Source organism: Staurois parvus, unplaced genomic scaffold (genome assembly GCF_062004578.1).
Source record: "Staurois parvus isolate SC_StPar_1 unplaced genomic scaffold, SC_StPar_1.0 ptg002386l, whole genome shotgun sequence".
Taxonomy (NCBI): domain Eukaryota; kingdom Metazoa; phylum Chordata; class Amphibia; order Anura; family Ranidae; genus Staurois; species Staurois parvus.
Window position 1 is genome coordinate 34,502 of NW_028320182.1, and position 5,138 is coordinate 39,639.

The window sequence follows — 5,138 nt, forward strand, 5'->3', positions numbered from 1 at the left end:
GTCTGTGATTATTTATCAGGCCGATGACGGAACAGGACCGAGTGTAGAAAAAAACAGCAAATTCTCTTCAAGGAAAATTAAATCATAAAAGTAAACCCCCATTCTATGCTCTAAAGTCGGATGGAGCGAGGGCAGGTCGAATTATTATGGAACCTCCATTGAGCAATCCGAAGATTTATTTCCTCTCTGTCCATCCTGAGAATTCCTGACGCATCTGATGGGTGTGAGTTCGGTGGGCGGTGATGGCGCTTCCGCGAGTTTCCTCCTGACGAATATGGAGGAGCTCAGACTCCATCCACCCCTCCGGTCTGTCCCCAGACGCCATCCACCCCTCCGGTCTGTCCCCAGACTCCATCCACCCCTCCGGTCTGTCCCCAGACGCCATCCACCCCTCCGGTCTGTCCACAGACTCCATCCACCCCTCCGGTCTGTCCTCAGACTCCATCCACCCCTCCGGTCTGTCCCCAGACGCCATCCACCCCTCCGGTCTGTCCCCAGACTCCATCCACCCCTCCGGTCTGTCCACAGACTCCATCCACCCCTGCGGTCTGTCCTCAGACTCCATCCACCCCTCCGGTCTGTCCCCCGACTCCATCCACCCCTCCGGTCTGTCCCCCGACGCCATCCACCCCTCCGGTCTGTCCCCAGACGCCATCCACCCCTCCGGTCTGTCCCCCGACTCCATCCACCCCTCCGGTCTGTCCCCAGACGCCATCCACCCCTCCGGTCTGTCCCCCGACTCCATCCACCCCTCCGGTCTGTCCCCAGACGCCATCCACCCCTCCGGTCTGTCCCCAGACGCCATCCACCCCTCCGGTCTGTCCCCCGACTCCATCCACCCCTCCGGTCTGTCCCCCGACTCCATCCACCCCTCCGGTCTGTCCCCAGACGCCATCCACCCCTCCGGTCTGTCCCCAGACGCCATCCACCCCTCCGGTCTGTCCCCAGACGCCATCCACCCCTCCGGTCTGTCCCCAGACGCCATCCACCCCTCCGGTCTGTCCCCAGACTCCATCCACCCCTCCGGTCTGTCCCCAGACTCCATCCACCCCTCCGGTCTGTCCCCAGACTCCATCCACCCCTCCGGTCTGTCCCCAGACTCCATCCACCCCTCCGGTCTGTCCTCATCCTCGTCTCTCTTTGTGTATATTGGGTGTGTATGTAACGCGTTGGACTTTTGGCTGCAGAATTCCATTTCCCGCGTCTGACGACATCTTGTATATAACCATCCGGCACTCGGTCTGCCTCCCTCTTCCCGCCGATCTGTTCTCTTCTCTGCCTTGCTTTTAATAAACTTTTGTTTTGTTTTCTCTGTGGGCGTGTTGGTGTTCTTCTGTCCCCTCTGGGTCCCACCATCATCGATGAGGAATAGACCCTTCATACTGGAAGGTTTGGGATGGTCCTTCTAGAATGGGAAACGATTACCAATCAATGGATTCATCATTTGTGTGTTACCTGATGGCGTTCAGCTTTAAAAGAGATTTAGACTAACTGTCCGCAGCAGAAATGTTTTCAATCCTTTGTTCTGAGGTTTATGCGTGTCTTGTAAAGGAGACCTTCACCTTCTTCAGGAACTTTACCTCCCCCCAAAAAAACTAAAAAGGTAGTTGACTTTTTACACCAGAATAAAACCTGGGCTGTGGTGCTATATCACGTACCTGGTGATGGAGGCCAATGGAGAGAGGGCTTCCCTTGCGGCTAAGTCCCAGACTCCCCTGAGAGTGGAACAGCGGGAGTCAGGCCCAAAGTTGCACAGGTCACCTGTAGGAGTGCTGGTTGGTGGTCCACGCAGGAGCACAGCTGGTGCACGGAGATAGGTCTGCAGACAGGAGGTGCCTGTGCGTGGTATGCAAGAACTTCCGGGATTTGGGTGTTTTCTGGGTAGTCAGTTCAAGCCAAGGTCAGGTACCGGGTGGGAATCAGAGCAGACGTAGTCAGATGGGATAGCCGAGGTCATACACAGAGGAGAGAGAGAGAATGAGAGTATCCGTAAGCCAGTGTTTCTCAACTCCAGTCCTCTTGGACCCCCAACAGGTCATGTTTTCAGGATTTCCCTCAGATGAAACAGCTGTGGTAATTACTAAGGCAGTGAAACTGATCAAATCACCTGTGCAAAATAATGGAAATCCTGAAAACATGACCTGTTGGGGGTCCATGAGGACTGAAGTTGAGAAACACTGTCGTAAGCCAAGCCAAGGTCAGATCAGGGTAAATCAGAGTAGACAGGTCCAGGAGCAAGCCCAGTTGGTAACAGGAAATCACAAGTCAGAATCGCAGGAACGAGGAACAGGGCATGGGGAGCTAGAAATCATTCAACAACTAGAGGAAGTGATGAGCCTCCTTATAAAGGCTGTCTGGCACCAGACTGAGGCTGATGTGTACTTCTGCGGCCATGCAGAGTACTGGCAGAAATGCCAGATCTTCCAGAACTTCTGCCGTGGACAGGACCCTGACATGCTAGCAGTGCTAGCATCGCCTCCTCCACCATCACCATTCCTAAAGCCTCCTGAGATACTTATCTCAGGAGGCTTTGAAATGGTCCTGAAACCTCCTTAGATGATATAAGTATCTCTGGAGGCTTCAGGACCATTTCAAACAGGACTGTGCATGTACAGATATGCCTCATCAGGGGCAAGGTGCAAGAACCCAGACAAAACACCCGGCTCTCTGATAACATCTGATGTAAAGGGGGGGTGGAGTGGCGTGGTGTGGCCATCTTTGACACTGGTATAGAAGAGGGCAGCACAGGAACCAGTGTGTGGACCAAGCATGCTGTGTTCCTGGAGGAACCTACATAATTGTGCGTTATCACTGGACCGGCAGAAATGAGAATTGGTGGTCTGGTGTAAATTCAAGAAGAGGGGGCGGACTCCTTGGAGGAGATAAACCCATGATGGCCGTCAGCAATGTGTAGACCTGGTGAAGTTCCTAGGCTGTTGCCTCTCTGATTGTGATGGAGGAAGCACTCATCAGAAGATCAAGTCCCAAGTATGTGGTTGGAAGTTTGTGTAGAATGTCTATTGAACACGAGCATCAGATAAAACCAACATGTTTCGGGGGAATGGGCTCCTTCAGGCACTTTGTAACAAGTCAGCTTAATCCAGTCAGCTGTCCTCACTTGTAGTCAGGTCCTGTTGACATTCGGCCCATATCCAGCCTTAGTGTGGGCTTCAGAGGACATTTCTTCACGGACAAATCACTGTTCAAGCCATGAAGAAGGGGAGTCCATTGGCCTAAACGTGTTGGGTGGAGAGTCCATTGGCCTAAACATGTTGGGTGGAGTGTCCATTGGCCGAAACGTGTTGGGTGGAGAGTCCAGTGGCCGAAACATGTTGGGTGGAGAGTCCATTGGCCTAAACGTGTTGGGTGGAGAGTCCATTGGCCGAAACGTGTTGTGTGGAGAGTCCAGTGGCTGAAACGTGTTGGGTGGAGAGTCCATTGTCCTAAACATGTTGGGTGGAGAGTCCAGCGGCCAAAACGTGTTGGGTGGAGAGTCCAGCGGCCAAAACGTGTTGGGTGGAGAGTCCATTGGCCCAAACGTGTTGAGTGGAGAGTCCATTGGCCTAAATGTGTTGGGTGGAGAGTCCAGTGGCTGAAACGTGTTGGGTGGAGAGTCCATTGGCTGAAACATGTTGGGTGGAGAGTCCATTGGCCGAAACGTGTTGGGTGGAGAGTCCATTGGCCTAAACGTGTTGGTTGGTTTTGCCGTTCTCGTTTATTATAGATATTAGACAAACTGTCAAGCATAAGGATTGTCTCTTACTTGGCGCTCCAACTACCTACCTGGATTTTCTGCAGTCAGTTGTAGCCCATCCAGGGAATCCGTGTCCAACAACCCAGCAAAGTTCAGGGTACGTTCTTCTCTCGTGGTTTCTTCAGCTCAAGGTTTTTTTTTTTTCCCCAAATCACCCCAAATGTTCTGTTCCTTACGGGGGGGGGGCACAGGAAACATTCCAGCTTGGATTAATGGGAAGGGGTGGAACAAAATCTTGACAAAAGGAAGTCACAACTGCTGTTTGATTGGATGTTGGGAGCTGATGAGTGACTGCATGAGAACAACAGCAGAAGGGCAGATGTTATAGGGCGAGGATGGACGGTATTATAGCGCGAGGCTGCGCTGCGAGGACAGACCGTATTATAGTGTGGGGCTGCGCTGCAAGGACGGAACGTATTATAGTGTGGGGCTGCGCTGCGAGGACAGACCGTATTATAGTGTGGGGCTGCGCTGCGAGGACAGACCGTATTATAGTGTGGGGCTGCGCTGCGAGGACAGACCGTATTATAGCGAGAGGCTGCGCTGCGAGGACAGACCGTATTATAGCGCGAGGCTGCGCTGCGAGGACGGAACGTATTATAGCGTGAGGCTGCGCTGCGAGGACGGACCGTATTATAGCGAGAGGCTGCGCTGCGAGGACAGACCGTATTATAGCGCGAGGCTGCGCTGCGAGGACGGAACGTATTATAGCGCGAGGCTGCGCTGCGAGGACGGACCGTATTATAGCGCGAGGCTGCGCTGCGAGGACAGACCGTATTATAGTGTGAGGTTGCGCTGCAAGGACGGAACGTATTATAGCACGAGGCTGCGCTGCGAGGACGGAACGTATTATAGCGTGAGGCTGCGCTGCGAGGACGGAACGTATTATAGCGTGAGGCTGCGCTGTGAGGACGGAACGTATTATAGCGTGAGGCTGCGCTGCGAGGACGGAACGTATTATAGCGTGAGGCTGCGCTGCGAGGACGGAACGTATTATAGCGTGAGGCTGCGCTGCGAGGACGGAACGTATTATAGTGCGAGGCTGCGCGGACGGAACGTATTATAGCGTGAGGCTGCGCTGCGAGGACAGACCATATTATAGCGTGGGGCTGCGCTGCAAGGACGGAACGTATTATAGTGCGAGGCTGCGCTGCGAGGACGGAACGTATTATAGCGTGAGGCTGCGCTGCGAGGACGGAACGTATTATAGTGCGAGGCTGCGCGGACGGAACGTATTATAGCGTGAGGCTGCGCTGCGAGGACGGAATGTATTATAGCGTGAGGCTGCGCTGCGAGGACAGACCGTATTATAGTGCGAGGCTGCGCTGCGAGGACAGACCGTATTATAGTGCGAGGCTGCGCTGCGAGGACAGACCGTATTATA